The 17,870-nt window shown below is 45.5% G+C and overlaps 1 protein-coding gene across 4 annotated transcripts in view; it reads right to left on the reverse strand.

Moving 5' to 3' along the window:
• Window positions 1–17,870, reverse strand: part of ZFHX3 (zinc finger homeobox 3) — an 876,987-nt gene that overhangs the window by 778,789 nt on the left and 80,328 nt on the right. The window contains exon 2 of one of the 4 annotated variants that reach the window (XM_029608281.1): window positions 15,814–15,955. The exons of the other annotated variants lie outside the window; for them this stretch is intronic. The gene's annotated coding sequence lies outside the window, so the exon portion shown is untranslated. The remainder of the gene's footprint in view (window positions 1–15,813; window positions 15,956–17,870) is intronic. 4 annotated transcript variants of the gene reach the window in all.

The raw sequence follows: 17,870 nt of genomic DNA on the forward strand, positions 1-17,870 counted from the left end.
TATAAAGTAAGGTGGCAGCTGGGAACTACAGGCTGATTAGTCTGACTTCTGAAGTGAGCAAATTAATGGAATCACTGTAAAACAGAGGAGTGTGCAATTTCTGGAATCCAATGGATTGCAAGATATGAGGCAATATGGTTTTACCAGAGGTAGATTTTGTCAGATGAATCTGTTCAATTTATTTTATTGGGAGATCAGAGAGTTGGATTAAGAGAGCGCGCTAGATGTAGTGTACCTGGATTTCATTAAGGCATTTATCACTATTCTGCATAGGCAACTAAGAGAACCCTTGGTATGGGCCCTAGAGTAACTGACTGGGTTAAACTTATTGAGTGGGAGGCAACAACTGATAGTGCTGAACAGAGTTCACATCAAGGAGGGGGTTGTTACTAGAGGAGTGCCTCAGGGATAGGTCCTTGAACTGGATTTCTTCAAAATATTTGTGAGCATCATTGCGGAAGGATTGTTGGGAAAGGTTTGTCTTTTTGTCAATACCAAAAACCTGCAGCATGTGGAAAACATGAGGCGGGATCTAGCAAATCTGGAGAAATGGTATAGGGTCTGGTAGCTAAGATTTAATGCTATTGGCTGCAAAGACAAGGGAGAGGTACAGTATTGGGGTAAATTCTTCTAAGCATGAAAGAAGAAAAGGATCTGGGGGAGACTGGCTACCTTAAGATCATCAGATACAAACAGGTGGATAAAGCAACAGCAGAAGCCAGAAAGATGCTTGATTGCATAGGAGAGGAACGGTCAGAAGAAAGAGGGAGGAAACATTGCCCACGTATAAGTCCCTGGTGAGGCCTTATTTGGAATTTATTGTACAATTCTGGAGACTGCACCTTCAAAAGAATATAAACTGGTTAGAGTCAGTATAGAGGGTGGCTACCAAAAATGGTCAGTGGTCTTCATTCTATTGCATATAAAGGACAAAGATCTAAACATATATACCCCAAGATAGGGACTTGAGAGACATTAAATATCTCCAAGGTTTCCATGCACAAAGGTGAGTCTCTTTCAATGGAAAGGAGACTTTAGAACTAAAAGTCATGAGATGAGGGTGGAAGGGGGCAGATTCAGGAGGGTAGTGGATGCATGGAACAGCCTCCCACTGGAGGTGGAGACAAAAACAGTATCTGAATTCAAGAAAGCATGGAATAACCACAGGGTATCTCTGAGGAAGTGATGGAAGTTGCAAAGCTGAATTAGTTTGGTGAATGAGCAGGCTAGACAGTAGGGGTGTGCATTTGTTTGCAACGTATTGCCAATCTGCAACGTATATGCCATATTAGTTGTATTCGTGGGGGTCACGAAATGTACGGCGAACCCCCACGAATACAATGTATCACTACTGGTGCCATTGGTTGACCTGTCACATGGTAGGAACACAAGATGGTGCCAGCTGTCCATTGCTCCTACCATGTGACAGGGGCCGACCAATGGCACCGGTAGCCCCTGTGATATAGTAAAGGCAAAGGCAAAGGCTATCGGCGCCATTTTGAATACTGGCAGCCAACGGCCCGAGTGCAGGAGATCGCTCCAGGACCCCCGCTGGACCACCAGGTACTTTTGGCAAGTCGGGGGGGGGGGGGGAGGGGGGGTCAGGAGTTGTAGTTAATTAAATTTAAAGGGTTGGGATTTTTTTGGGGAAACGAATACATATGTAACTAATGAACAGATCGGGGTCCCCCAAGAACGGATGCAATGGATTTGGGTCCTGACGAATACCGAATGGGACGAATCCGTCCCTACTGCACATCCCTACTAGACAGGCCATACGGTCTTTCTGCTGTCACTTTTCTATGTTTCTATGAGAAGAGTGCGCCATGTGTCTAGTTTCAGAATAAACACAGGAGAGAGAATGTGTCCCAATATACCAATCAATCATCCAACTAGGGAGGGAAGCACCATGAATAATGTGTCCTAGAAAACTTGAGAGATGAGTTAAGGGGCTTAGTTACATGCTCTGCATCAATACCAAACAATTGTTGGGAATGGGAGGCATGCAGGGCAGTCAATCCAATCCACCAGACGAGAGGAGCGCCATCAGTTTTGTGAAAAAAATTAAAAAAAGAGGGGGGGAGCATTAAGTCTCATGTTTTACATCTTAACAGAGAGAGAGAGTGAGAGAGCGAGAGAAAGAGCAATAGCCTCATATTTAACCCCAAGCGAGGGTGTACTAAATGGTACACACACCCCACCAATAGGATCCAGCATCAAAACCAACCAATAAGCTATGAATACAATGTAAAAGCTAATCAAGGTAACTGATCTCGACATGGTCACTAGTATCCTAACCAAACAATCCAGGACAAGTCTAACAATAACCTTTCCAGTTTATCTACACATGCAAGTGAACCGCCATACATGAAAGCAATTCTTCACCTCATCTCCGGTTTCCTCTGTTACAGCACTTGCATTTTCCACCTTCTGATTAGCTTTTTCCTCCTGCAGAGGATATGAACTTTATTTCTTGACAAAATAATGACTCATTCTGGAGAGCTCCCAAGCTGGTTCCTAGACAGACAAGTCAACTTGGCACACTGTAAACACACTTGATGTACAGGCACTACACACTCCAACATTCAGCTCAGAGTTCCTTCCTAGCTAGCTGACTGTTGCAGGACAGACACAGTATAGACAAATGCAGTAATCCTATCAGGCAACCTGCTCACATGTTTACGCAACTGAATGTACTAACCCAGAGGTTTCCAACCTGGGGCTCGTGGAACAAATCGAGGGGGTTCCTCCAGAAGGGATGCAAAAAAGTTCTGCTAGAGAGAAAATAAGTGAGCTGCTGCTACCTGTGATTAGCTGAGCTATTGCCGCAGGCCAGGAGAGTGGGGCCTAGGGTAGCCCCAAAACCTTCACCCCATATTGCCGCAGGCCAGGAGGAGGGGGGGGGGGGAATGGGACAGAGAGGGATCCATTCATACTTATTAGAAGACTCAGACCACACTGCCGCATGTTTAGTGGATTGATTGCAGCGCTCGGGAATCATAAACCCCATTGTTGCACTTTTGTGTGGGGAAGAGAGGGGCCCTACTGTGTCTGTCAGAAGCTTTGCATCCTTTGCTGCACACTGAGGAAGACAGAGGAAAGCTGGCTTGGCAAAGCATTGACAGATTTCCCACTCTGACACTGATGCACCAGAAACACAAGTAGAATGGTTCAAAGGAAGAAAGGAAATGGGACTGGGATTGACCGTATGAGGGGAAAGAGGGATGAAGGAATGAGACCAGAATGAGGATAAAAAGAGAGACAAGAACACATGGGTCAGGGGTGTGAGTGGATGTCAGCATACCAGGGGAGAGAAGGCGAGGGCCCCAAGAATCATGCTGGAGAGAGACCCATCATATTCCAAGAGAGAAGACGGGAGAAATGATCTCCAGAGATTAAGGAGGAGGGAGGATATGACATTAAACGTGAAAGTTATTTTAAGGGGATACGCACATATGGGGGATCCCAGCCTGATAAAAGCAGGCTAATTTTGCTTTCTCTAAAATCTAAATTGTGACCGTTTTCTGTATGTGGAATCATTAAAAAATATATATATAGTATAAAAGAAAAGCAGGCTAAAAGGAGTCAATTTTCAGGGAGATTTGTTTCAAAACTTGTGTCTGTAAATGCTTGCCAAAGTACTGGCTTTCCCCTGCCAGCTCAAGTTTTCAAAAGGAAATTCAGTAGACCGTTTCTCTTTGAAAATTCAAAAGCAGGTCTGCAGGTCCCTGTGCTGATTTTTTATTTTTTTTTTAAACCTGCTTCCTTTTCGCCATTGCAGCTAGCGTGGGAGGTGGAGGCCACTGCTGGCCTCAGGCTTCAACCACGAGGGAAATTTTTAAATTGGAAATTGGGCTTCCTCCGGATTCAGTTTAGAGCAAAGTTTTACACACTATGAATGATTCTGCAGTGCGGATCATTTCTTTTGTTAAGGCATGCGAAAATTATAGTGTGTGGGGGTCCCTGATACTTTCTGAAGCTGAAAAAGGAATCCATATTCCCTGAAAGCTTGGGAACCCTGTACCAACACAACTCTTGTAAGCTACTTCACTGTCTATCATATCCTGGTGCTCTCTACTCCCTTCCAGTATCTGTGCACAGCCTGCCATCTAGACCTAGACCAGTAATCTCTATTCTTAGCTCAAGCTTTGCTTTTGCATTTTACCCAGCTAGCTCTATTACGTTTTCACCACACATGATGGCTTATGTCTTCATTTTGTTTCAGGGAAGGGATCTGGTCCAGCTTCTGCCCTTTCATGAACAGTTTATGAGCAGTAAGTGACTGTGAAAGAAAACACCATGCTCAGAGCCAGGTGGTATTTTATCTGTCCATCTTAGATCAGTTTTAATTCTAGGACCCCAACATAGAGGGTGGGTTGTCCATTTGGTCAGAGAGCTGGTCAAGTTCTGATGAACAATTCACTGTAATGAAAGAGTAGACTCACTCCTAGCAGTTAATGTGAGCACTAAAAAATCTGGGACAATAAAAGCTAGGCAGCTAAAATAAGGAAAAAGAAAAAAAAAGAAACCTTGCATTATGTACAAGATCATCATAAACCAACGTAAGTAATGAAAGCAATCACAGGGTTAGAAAGGTGGCTTAGGCCAGCCAGAGATGGGGATGCAGAGTCCCCACAGGAAAGGCATTCTGCTCTCTGTCGGGCCGATTCAGTAAAGTCCACGGGAGAGCGGGCGGACAGGCCACTCGCCTGTGCGTGCTATTCTGTATTTAAATGAGGCCCGGCAGTAGAAACAGGCAAAAGGAGGCACTAGGGACACTAGCGCGTCCCTAGCGCCTCCTTTTGGCCCGGAGCGGCGGCTGTCAGAGGGTTTGACAGCAGACACTCAATTTTGCCGGCATCGGTTCTCGAGCCCGCTGACAGCCACGGGCTCGGAAACCGGACGCCGGAAAAATTGAGTGACCGGGCCGACTTCAAATTTTTTTCTTCTTTTTTTACCCTTCGGGACCTCCAACTTTATATCGCCATGATATTAAGTCGGAGGGTGCACAGAAAAGCAGTTTTTACTGCTTTTCTGTGCACTTTCCCGGTGCCGGAAGAAATTAGCACCAGCCTTTGGGTAGGCGCTAATTTCTGAAAGCGAAATGTGCGGCTTGGCTGCACATTTTGCTTTGTGAATCGCGCGGGAATACCTAATAGGGCCATCAACATGCATTTGCATGTTGAGGGCGCCATTAGGTTCGGCGGGTTGGACGCGTGTTGTCGGCCCCTTACTGAATAAGGGGATTGGGAAAACGCGTGTCCATTGGCGGGTTATCAGTGCGCTCCGGAGCGCACTGTACTGTATCGGCCCGTGTGTTATTTAGTGGCTGGATTTAGAGCCCATGAGCGTGCATGGCTCCGTAAGTGTAGTCCCCAGATGAGGGCCGGTGCTGCAATAACTGAGAGAGGATCTAAACTAGCAAACAAAATCCCTCAGCAGCTACAACTGAAGGCTCATCGCACAAGATCGCAGTCTCGGATTCTGCTGGAAGGCAAGTGCCAAATCCCCCCAAAAAAGAAAGTTTGTCAAGGCTAAAGAATTTTTGGGTTGATTCTGCTAAAGTATTACAAAAATACTATAGCACAATCACTGATAATTGAGTGGGAAACAGAATTACTATGAACAGGGCCCACTGATAAATCTTAAGCAATTTGTAACAAGTGACCTAAGACCTTAGCACAGTTTATTTTAGGGAAGACTAGCCAAGAGCATCTGGCAGGTTTTTATTTCTGTTTACAAGCTACACCAGTACTGTATAAGACTCATCCAAGGGTACAGATGGAAATGAATGTTGTAGTAATATCCCAGGAACACTAGCAGTACCCCGAGACTAGTAAAGGGCCACATGGTTAAACAGGGATCTAAATCAAAACTATGCAAACAAGATAGCTTGGTCAGCTCTGGACAAAAAACACTGGAAGCCATTCAAGAAAGTTTGCTATGTTCATGTAATGGTTAATTAGCATGGCTCATTAGCAAAATATCCCACCAAGCCATCCTCACTGGGGTTTTCCAAAATGTTAGCAACGTAATCAACAGAAAAAGTGGGCAGTCACATAGAATTTCTCTAACCGTGCTAGAGCTGCACCATGATTACAGTGCCTATGAACTTCAATTGAAATAGTTACCTTTTCTTTTACAAATGTGTCTACAAAATCAAAAAGCAAGGTCTCTAAATAAAACTCTTCAAGAGGGCAAGTAGGAAATAGATACACTGACCCAGCATGCGTAACATGGGAAGAATCACAGTTATTCAGCAACCGTTGAATCTTCCTAGACGGTAAAGCCATGCAATATAATAATCCCATGATTTTCCAACAAATGGAAGATTTTCTAAATTAGATGGTAATATAATACCTAAGTCTCAACACTGACATTTTGTCAACAAGCACTGCCTGTTTCGGGGGGAGTATTCTCCAATTCGCAGAATTACTTCAATAGAGCAACATAAGAACATGCCATACTGGGTCAGACCAAGGGTCCATCAAGCCCAGCATCCTGTTCCCAACAGTGGCCAATCCAGGCCATAAGAACCTGGCAAGTACCCACAAACTAAGTCTATTCCATGTTACCATTGCTAATAGCAGTGGCTATTTTCTAAGTCAACTTAATTAATAGCAGGTAACGGACTTCTCCTCCAAGAACTTATCCAATCCTTTTTTTAAACACAGCTATACTAACTGCACTAACCATATCCTCTAGCAACAAATTCCAGTGTTTAATTGTGCGTTGAGTGAAAGAGAACTTTCTCTGATTAATTTTAAATGTGCCACATGCTAACTTCATGGAGTGCCCCTTAGTCTATTATCCAAAAGAGTAAATAACCGATTCACATCTACCCGTTCTAGACCTCTCATGATTTTAAACACCTATCATATTCCCCCTCAGCCGTCTCTTCTCCAAGCTGAAAAGTCCTAACCTCTTTAGTCTTTCCTCATAGGGGAGCTGTTCCATTCCCCATATTTTGGTTACCCTTCTGTGTACCTTCTCCATCACAACTATATCTTTAAGATGCTGTGACCATCTCTCCAGATAGCACTGATATTGGAGCACTGGCCTGATTGCAGTAGTGTCTTGATGGACCTGACGCCCCAAGGGATATTTAATCAAATTCCACTGCCACTCCTTGTGACCTTGGGCAAGTCACTTTACTCTCCATTGCCTCAGGAACAAAAACTTAGGGGGCCGATGTAATAAGACACTCCCTCAAAATAGGCACTCGTATTAAGCACCCATTGTCCTTAATGCACACATGGGCATATCCTGTGCACACCGGATCCAGTATTTAAATGAGGAAAATTGGAGCAGTGCAAAAAAGGGCATGCTAAGGCAGCAGTGTGCATCTCTGGCGCTTGAATGTTTCTTGCATTGGGCACCCACAACTGCGAGCAGTGTTGATAGTACTTTTTGATTATTTTGCTGATATGCTGGATTTCAATGCTGAAGTTGATTATAACTGGCGCTCATTGCTACGAGCATCTAAGCCAGGGGTCCCCAAACCTGTCCTGGAGGGCCACTAGCCAGTCGGGTTTTTGGGATATCCTCAATGAATATGCATGAGAGAAAATTTGCATGCACTGCCTCCATAACATGTAAATTTTCTCTCATGCATATTCATTGAGGATATCCCAAAAATCCGACTGGCTGGTGGCCCTCCAGGACAGGTTTGGGGACCACTGATCTAAGCTGTGCAGTCACAAGAAAGGTGCACTTCCTTTGGATAAAATCAATGTACACATTTTTTTCTTCCGCAAGAATCAGGATGATACTAAGGAGGACACATTTATCGCAACAAAGAGGACTGTATTTTTTTTTTTTTTTATGTTTCTCAAGTCCTTGACTGCGAGTAACTTTACTCCACCTCCGGAGCTGGAATTAAATTCCCTGCACCGGATGCCAGCCTTTGGGTGCGCTTTCCTGCAGACGGTAATAGTTAATGTCTTCATCTTCATGGATTTTATGTGCATCGGGCACACTTGTTACGGCATGCGTTTAGGACACGCCGATCTCTTTACTGCATTGGACACCATTCTTGCGCAACCAAAAACGCACACCCAACTGCAAGTGAACCTGCGCACATCTTATTGCATCGGCTCCTTAAACTGTAAAACTCTCTGCGGACAGGGAAATACCCACTGTACCTGCATGTATTCTGCTTTTGAAGTGCCAAAAAGCAGCATACAAAAAAATAAAAAATATATATCTAGTTTTGAATAACATTATCTCCAAGTTCTTTCAGCAGCAACTTGTTCAGCATATTTAATTTTTGCTTCAAATTCACTTCAAACAAATATCCCGATTGTTTGTCCAGGAATATTCAAATCACGACTACTGTGATTGGACAGAGGTGGGCTTTAAGGCAAATTTTTGAACCAGTGCTGATTTGTGTTTGGTATGACACAGGATGTGTAGACTTATGCAATCAAGACATTTTTATTGTTTATTCTTAATTACTTTTGGAATATTTCTCATTGTTCTTTCACAATGAAAGTTTAGATTGTGTTGTATAAAACCAGTGAAACAAGCTCCTATTTTAATGCATTTTGGTTTGTATTTTTAAGGCAGCAGAATGTAAAGAAAATATACCAGGAAGTAAAGACTTAGCAAGGCATTGTAGCAGCTCACTTGTGGCAAGGTGACACCATTTGATACTGACAAATAGGCACAGTGTCACTGAGGTTATGCTAGAGGGTACTGGGGTCCAGTAATCACTGTTGTGTGCTTCAGTATAAATAATGGATCAGAACCAAACTGCAGTGCAATAAGGGTTTCAGAAGGAGCCAAGATTCAAAGAGGTAATAGAAGACAACAGCTTAAGGCCAAGTGGCCTATCAGGTTTACAGTTATTCCTGTCCACACTGCCAGGGAAATAACTCAGATATAGAAGATTGGTCACCTGGGGGAGGAGCCAAGATGGCCGCTGCTGAAGGACGCTGAGTCTTGCAGCTCTGAGCGTTCTCTTGAAATAAGTCCTTGTTTTTCCTGGCAAAATCTTATTTTGTTTCAACTATGCCACACAAGAGAAAGGGCAAGGTGAGGATATATCCTCCGGAGTCACCTTGCATCTCAGGACAGCGAATAATCACGGACTTCGCGATTCCAGGAACTAGATCGGGGGAACCAAGCGCCGCTGTGGCAATCTCGGGAGGAGCAAGATTATCACCTGGCGAAATCACACTGAGTCCTCCGGATCCCCGAGGCCCACTGTGTAGCTCTCCACTTCTAGACGCTGGAGGTATTGTACACACTGACCCAAGCTTGGTCGGAGGAGTTCAAGGTGGAGGAACACCCAGCGTTTTAGGAGCAGAGGTGGGAGCCTCAGCCCAACCTATATCGCGTCAGGAGTGGGAGACCCAAGGAGGGAGAAATCCCGGCGAGGGAAGTACACCACCAGGAACATCAGACCAGAAGTCTAGACGGGAGGAGGTAGGAACTGTGGCTCCGATGCCTTGGGAGTTTGTGAAACCGGCGGAGATAACTTTGGAGTCCCTTTGGGACTTAATGATGGTTAATGCCTATACTCTAAGAGACCAGTCTCAGCAGATGGGAACAATGGTGAAAAGACTGGAGTTGGTAGAGAAAGACCAGAGAGAATACCAATCATAATAATGCGGCTATCCAAGAAATAAATGTGAAAGTGAAACAGGTTCAAGATTTAAATATGACTTTAATGAGAGATCGATTATCATCGCAAAGAAGATTAGAGTCTATTGAGAATTACCTAAGACATTTGAATGTTAGGCTGGTGAATTTTCCCAGAGTAATGGATGAACCAGTATTAATAACTTTTAAAAGATATATGACTGAGGTTCTAAAAATCCCTGTGGAATTGCATCCCTCTACAAAGAAAGTTATGTTTTTGCCAGTTAAAAGTGTTACAACACAATTACCTGTGGGTGAAAACAGGGTAGATTTAGAAAACCTCACGGAATATCTAGAAAATTCAGCCTTGGAAGTGACAGAGCAGTTTTGTTTGTGTCTTTCTTTTGAGCCAGAGAGAGCAGCGGTTATGAAAGCTTATTTTCAAAACATTAATATTCCCTTTATGGGGGCCACAGTTAGGGTCTATCCAGACCTTTCTAGGGCCACCCAGCAACGGAGGAAAATGTTCATAGATATGTGGCCTGAGGTGTTAGCCAAAGGCGCGACTTTCCTCTTACGATTTCCCTGCAAATGCGTTATAAAATATGTAGGAAACACCTATATCTTTTTCCTACCCGAACAGTTGAGACAGTTTCTAGAAGGAAGGACATAACCAGGTATTATTGGGGGCAATAATAGGGTTCCTGTCAGCAGCAATGTTATAGTTATTTCCTCTTATCTCCTTGTATTTTCTGTTTTCCTCTCCCCATAATTTCCAATGTAATACAGCAAATGTTTTCCCTCACCATATAATTGGATTATATATGGGAGAAGTGATATGTTGATATCTTTTTCTTGGAATTTGTTTTCTGTATTTCCTTACAAAGTGTTCTTTGTTAATAATTTGAAAAATAATAAACAATAAAAAAAAAAAAAAAAAAAGAAGATTGGTCACCTGAAGGATCTCATTCCCTATCCAAGTCCATTTTTGTTGTTTTCCTCTATTGTTCTCTACCCTCCTCGGTAGGCAATCATACTATTTAAAATTTCTAAAGCACTATTAGACATGCAAGTTGCTCTCAGCATCCATTACCATTCTCTATCCCTGCACTGTCCAAGCCATGTCTTGCCAACAAGCTTTGGAATAAAGGAACATCCACTGAAAGTAGCGAGACCGGGTGCCCAAACAGAAAGCCACCTAGGTCTCCATACTCTTGCTGAATGGCACCAGTATCAACCCAGTTAGCTTCTGGGAAGTTGCTGGCTCCAATTTGGCTACCCTGTTAGCTGTGGTATTAGGTGGTCATGCTGCCATGTTCTCTTCATTGCTTCTCCCTTTCCTCTACTCTTGAAAGAATGAAGGTGGTGGTTGGGGAGGGAGCATGGTTCTTGTTCCTACCCTCTACACTGAGTATCTATCCAAAGCATGCTTGAATTCTGTCACAGCACAGATTGCCACCACCTCCGCTGCTAGGTTATTCCAGGCATCTCCTATCCTCTTAGTATTCGCACCATAATATAATCCTTGTTACTAAAGAGGTACAAAAAAAAACCATGGACAAAATAAAAATGCACAAACCTTTATATTAGGCAGATTAGTAACGGGAAGAGAATAAAGAGATCACTATGGCTTACCAAGTAGGAGGAGAATAGGAGAAAGCAAAAAACTGGTATTCACAGAATACATAAAGGAAGAGAACAGACAAATTAAAAGGAAGATTAAGGAAGGCAGGAAGAGCAGTTAGACTAGCAAAGGCTCAAATGGAGGAAAATACTGCAATCAGAAAAGGCAGGAGAAAAAAAATGACACAGAAGTGCCAAGAGGAAGATCAAAAGGGGAATATTAAGCAATAGAAGGGAGGATGGGTTTAGCGAGAAGGACGAGAAATACTTTTGTTCTGTGTTCACATTAAGTGGTGGTGATTAATATAATGAACCAGATGTAAAAAGGCAAGAACATAAGTGACTAACAGGTCAACAGATTAGTATTTGCATTGCTAGACAGACAGACCAGAGGGCAGAGCCAGGCCTGGGGGGAGCAGGGACACCACCAGTTGGAAACTATTTTATTATGTAATGGAGAATATTAAGAGAAAAGTTCCCCCGGGGGGGGGGGGGGGGGGCATGAAGACAGTCCAAAGAGGAAGAGCACAAAAAGTTCTGAGTTAGAGAAAGAGACAGGAGGGAGAGGGAGAGATTCTGGCCAGAGAGAATGAATGAGGGGGAGAGCGCACGAATGAGAGCGAGAGCAAGCGAGCATGAGAGAAAGAAACAAGAGGGATACTGGGAAGGGAGGGAGAAAGGGGAAGCTGGGAAAATGAGAGGGGGAGAAAGGGAATGATACTTGCTTATTTGTATTTTGGCTAAATTGCTTTTATTGCTCTTTATATTTATCTGATATTGCTTGTATTTTATGCTGCTTTTGATGATGTAATTTACTGTTGTGTTCCAGGCGAGTTACACATATGGAGGAGCAAGATATAAACCTACCAAAACCAAAAAAAAACCAACCACACTAGGCTGTGACGTGGGGAGGTAGAGAAAGTGTGTGTGTGTGTGTGTGTGGGGGGGGGGGGGGGGGGGCGCGATACCTCATTAAACAAAAGCAGGGAATAGGTAACTCTGAATATCTGCCCCAGGTGCAGACAAAGCTGATTCTGGTTCCATGCTGTAATCAGGGTTGACACCTCCCCACACTGTCCCACACTCCCTGCCTCACTTGGGCCTGTGCAAGACAATTCAGCATCTTGTCAGCTTGAGTTGCGCAAAAAAAAAAAAAAAAAAAAAGCCAATTTTAGGGCTGCAGCTTTATCAAGTCCTTAGGTCTGACCACATTCCTTTGCAGGGAGGCAAGAAATAGTGACAGAATTTAAGAAAGCCTGGGATAAGCACAGAATCCCTCGCGGCCAAGAAATAAGCGAAGAGAATGCCAGAGATCAGCCAGGATCTGCGGTATTGCAGCAAGAAGGAAATCGAACCCAGACTGCATAGGTCTTTGCTGTACTCTTATATAGTTCTTCCCAAGCAGCCTGTGAGCATTACAATAACTGAAGAAATATCTCCGAATTAGCCTGTCCTGATGTGTGCATTTTCAATACACTGGTATTAGGCAGCTAGAGCATGGTTCTAGCACAGGCTGTGTAACAGTACAAGCGCTGGGGGGAAAGGTATTTCCCCAACTTTGGGCTTTAAGGTCGTGTTATTCTGTCTTCAGCATTTAAATCACAAGCCATGAGGACCCAGGTCTGCACAACATTGCCCCCAGGACCCTTCTCTGCCTGCCACAGAGCTATCCAAACTCTTCCTCTCCCGGCTGGGCTGCAAGCCAAGATAAAGAGGATACAGACAGATTAGGAGAGGGTTAACTTCTTTCCAGCCCTGCATCTGATAAACGGCTGTGCAGCAAACAGATTCTCTCACTTTGAGATATGATGTCACTAACCTTTATCGATCCACAATCAGAGAACTTTGCTTATCTTTCTCCGGTGATATACTGCTCTCCCGTATTCAACTCCTGTTTAATACACTGCCAGAGTGGCTTGTGCTGTACTTGGCGCTGTTCTGTCATTAACCAAGCCACGTGCGTGCAGAACCCAGAAAGAAGGCCAAGATGGAGCAAAAAAGGAGGCGCGCACGCTGAACTGTCAGTGCCATCACAAACCAGCCGAATCAAACTCTCAATGGCCCAGCAGTTCAGAACTCGTTCCCCCAAGCATCAGGAAGTTGATACAGGGAATCCTATACAGCCTTCTGCCAGTGGTGCCAGAATAGGGAGAGATGGGAGCACCGATTCCCTTATATTAAGGGGGGGGTGGGGGGGGGGGAGGAGAAAGCGGCATAGATATGAGTTGTGCTATCAGGTTCAACATCTCTCCCCCACCCAGTCTGCCACCCTCTTTTTCCACCCAACTCACCTCAGCACTGACCCTACTGCAGACCTCACGGCTCTGAAAAGGGAGATGTGGCAGCCTCCCCACTGAGCCTCCCACCCCACTTTCAGCTTCCATACTGGACCTGGGGCCTTTAGGTCCATGCAGGCTCAGCGAGTTCCTGTGCTAACTGGGGGCTGCCACCGCAGAGCTTCAGGGACCCACTCAGTCCCAGGTGCGAGAAGAAAGTCTTGAGGCTCAGAGGGAGTGGGGTGAGGAGAGAGAAGGAAAAAACAGGTGCCCTAAGGTATGAGGAAGGATGTCAGGGCTGCCCAGACTCTCTGACCTTGACCCTGCTACTCTTGCAAAGGTTCTAGCAAGGGGATAAGGTAGGGGCAGTCACAACAGGCATGGCGCATGCCACACAGGTGACAGGAATCGGAGACGCGACTGTAAGGCATAGGTGGAAAAGTCAAGCTCTCCTTCCCACTACTGGAGCAAGCATTCGGGTTCTAGTCCAGTTTTTCAAGCACTTGACTCCTCCTCCCACCAAATACCGGCGAGTTGTGCTGCTCCCGGGATTTTAGTACCCAGAGCACATCCACCACAGTACTTAAGCCAAACTCCACAGAAACTTCTCTTGCCCAGCCGGGGTGGAAGTGCAGACCGGTGGTGAAGAGAAGAAAGTCGCTGTGTGTGTGGGAGGAGGGAAGAAGAATGGGATGCAGGTGAAGTGTGCAGCTGGGAGTAAAGAGATGACAACTGGGTAGCAAGGAAAGAGAAAGTGAGAGGGAACCAAGGGGGGTGGGGAGGAGGGGGGAGGTGAACAAATGTGACAAAGAAGGCAGAGGAAAGATGAAATGGCAGCAAATGTGAAAGACAACCCTCCCCAGCTTTCCTTACGGTCATACCCCCACCCACCCACCCACACACACACAGGGTGGCCAACTCTAGTCCTCGAGAGCCACAAACAGGCCTGGTTTTCAGGATATCTACAATGAATATGCAGGAGAGAGCTTTTCACACACAGTGGAGGCAGTGCATGCAGATCTCTCTCCTGCATATTCATTGTGGATATGCTGACAGCCTGGCCTGCTTGTGGCTCTTGAGGACAAGAGCTGGACACCCATGGTCTAGTACATAAGGGTTTCAGCCCTAGCACCTCTGATAAAAAGGACAAACACTGAAGGGAGTAGGAAAACACTGAAGGAAGTAGGAAGAAAAAAAAAAAAGCAGTACTAAGAACCGATGCAGAAACAGTGGATCTCAATTCTCAGTATCGTTCACAGACTTCATACATAGCTCACTCATGGCAGTAGCACAGGACCCAGAGCCTATCATGTTTGGAATCATTTATGAGCGCAGAAGGACAGTTCTCCATGTCTCACTCACGAATGCCATCATCTACCCTGGCCTCCTTTCACTCCTCCACATTATTCCCGTCCCGCAGCAACCCTCTAATGTGCTCCAAAGTCCCCATCTCAGTATTTCCTTCTCCTGCAGGTAGCAAAGCTGTAATTGGGGAGGGAGGAGATTATAAACATCGACAGCTTCTAAGTAAGCCTTTAATTTACTGCTAGATCAATAACTAGGGGTTTCTATTGGCAAAGTGTCCACATCTTTATTGACTCTCTCAATTCCTCTTATCAATTTATCAGGAATCTGGAAGTCACAAGATAGTCTGAAATACCCCATCCCCCTCTGGAAGCAGGGTAATTGCAGCAAAGTCAATGAAGCTTTGGTTGCTCAGCTTTTTACAGCAGATAAATGCAAAGGCAGCTAAGGATAACAAGGAGGCTGTGAACAAGCTGCAGTCAGTCACCTGCTTCCATCTCACCCCTCCACCAAAAAAAATAAAAAAAAAAAAAAAAAGAACCTCACCCCCCACCCTGGGCATTCCCATTGCATCCCTCCATACCCCATCAGCCCAGGCCATTCCCCCCCATCCCCAAAGCTTTGGATTTTTGGTACATGACAAACATTCCCCTTTTCCCCTCCCCAAGGCTGTTTCCTTCCCTCGTTTGCCCAGGGTATTGCCCTTCTCTTCCTGCCACACACACACACACACACACACACACACACACTTCTCCAAACAGCCCAGACTATTTCTCCCCTTGCCACTGGAGCTTTGAAATTCTGGTATATGACACACACTTCTCTCCACACCCCCTCCCATCATCCCTTCTAGTCCAGGTTGCTCTTCTCCAACCCACCAATTTTGGGGCACACCATACATTTTGATTGGATTTTTTTTTTGACCTGTAGCAAAAAAAAACTTATTTTATTGCCATTTGCATTTAGTTGAGGCATTAACTAAACAGCACTTAAGACACTGACAACAATGACCAATATTACTCACCCTCTCTCCTCTTCCCCATACAAACTCTCACACTGCCAGAGACTTCCACTCTTCCACTTTTCAGCACTTCAGAGCAGATCCCATTCAGGTACGGGAGGGTATTTCTCTATTCCCAGAGAGGGTTCACCATCTGATCTTGTGCCTAAAGCAATGGCGGGAGAGAGAGACTTGCTCAAAGCAGGAGGGGGGGGGGGGGACACAGAATAACTAGCACCTTGGCTGGGAAACGTTTCATTTTAGCAGCCAAAATGTCTCCCTCCCAATCCTTGCAGAGCTGGACCCCTCTTCCCCTTCCTTCCACCCAGTCCCTCCCCAAGACAAAACGCAGTTTCCTTTTGTGATCAGTAACAGAGCAAAGGTTCTGGAGTGCCCCATTCCAGGAATCCTCTGCAGGGTGAGATATTTATTAGACCAAAATACGAGTTGGCCAAAAATACCAGGTTTTCAAAAATCAGACATCTAAGAGAGGGAATTTAGTTGTGAAAGCTCACGTGCAGATTTCTCAGTCTGACACAGGAGGTACCATTCCCTATAAAAGAATTCAGAGACCCGCCTACTGATCAGTTTGTACACATGCTTCCAGAACTTTAGTAAACTTCCCTGTGAATTTTGCTAAAATTCTCCTCTGCCAGGTCTAGTTACAAATACAATTCCCGGACTTTTTTGGACGTTACCATTTTTCGGCTCTAAATGAATTTCTGGCATCAGTATTGTACAGGGGGTAAAAGTACAATGTTGTAAACACGTACTCAAGTTTCACTTAGCCTACTGCCATTCAAACTTAAATCATAAGCTCTCCGAGGCTGGAACCTAATCATGTCCAGTACAGGAAAGACCTGAGTATTAACATGACAAGGCATGGATATCAAGACTATAGCTTCATCAGCATAAGAAATGCTAGTGCCTGTTCAGGATGGAGTGCATTATACATGCCTTTTGCCTCTCTGCACATCCTGACTAGAAAAACTAGTTCATATTAGAAGACTGCCAGTTCATTTGTCTGCGACATTCTCAAATGACCCACCTCCTCCTATGGTTCAGGGTCAGGTCTAAGACATGAAAGAGCTAATGACTAAAGATTAGGGATGTGAATCGTTTTAGGACGATTAAAATTATCGTCCGATAATTTTAATATCGTCTTAAACCGTTATGGAACACAATACAATAGAGATTCTAACGATTTATCGTTATAAATCGTTAGAATCGTGAGCCGGCACACTAAAACCCCCTAAAACCCACCCCCGACCCTTTAAATTAAATCCCCCACCCTCCCGAACCCCCCCCAAATGAGTTAAATAACCTGCGGGTCCAGCGGCGGTCCGGAACGGCAGCGGTCCGGAACGGGCTCCTGCTCCTGAATCTTGTTGTCTTCAGCCGGCGCCATTTTCCAAAATGGCGCCGAAAAATGGCGGCGGCCATAGACGAACACGATTGGACGGCAGGAGGTCCTTCCGGACCCCCGCTGGACTTTTGGCAAGTCTCGTGGGGGTCAGGAGGCCCCCCACAAGCTGGCCAAAAGTTCCTGGAGGTCCAGCGGGGGTCAGGGAGCGATTTCCCGCCGCGAATCGTTTTCGTACGGAAAATGGCGCCGGCAGGAGATCGACTGCAGGAGGTCGTTCAGCGAGGCGCCGGAACCCTCGCTGAACGACCTCCTGCAGTCGATCTCCTGCCGGCGCCATTTTCCGTACGAAAACGATTCGCGGCGGGAAATCGCTCCCTGACCCCCGCTGGACCTCCAGGAACTTTTGGCCAGCTTGTGGGGGGCCTCCTGACCCCCACGAGACTTGCCAAAAGTCCAGCGGGGGTCCGGAAGGACCTCCTGCCGTCCAATCGTGTTCGTCTATGGCCGCCGCCATTTTTCGGCGCCATTTTGGAAAATGGCGCCGGCTGAAGACAACAAGATTCAGGAGCAGGAGCCCGTTCCGGACCGCTGCCGTTCCGGACCGCCGCTGGACCCGCAGGTTATTTAACTCATTTGGGGGGGGTTCGGGAGGGTGGGGGATTTAATTTAAAGGGTCGGGGGTGGGTTTTAGGGGGGTTTAATGTGCCGGTTTTGC

The sequence above is a fragment of the Rhinatrema bivittatum genome, chromosome 7 (assembly GCF_901001135.1).
Source record: "Rhinatrema bivittatum chromosome 7, aRhiBiv1.1, whole genome shotgun sequence".
NCBI classification, from domain to species: domain Eukaryota; kingdom Metazoa; phylum Chordata; class Amphibia; order Gymnophiona; family Rhinatrematidae; genus Rhinatrema; species Rhinatrema bivittatum.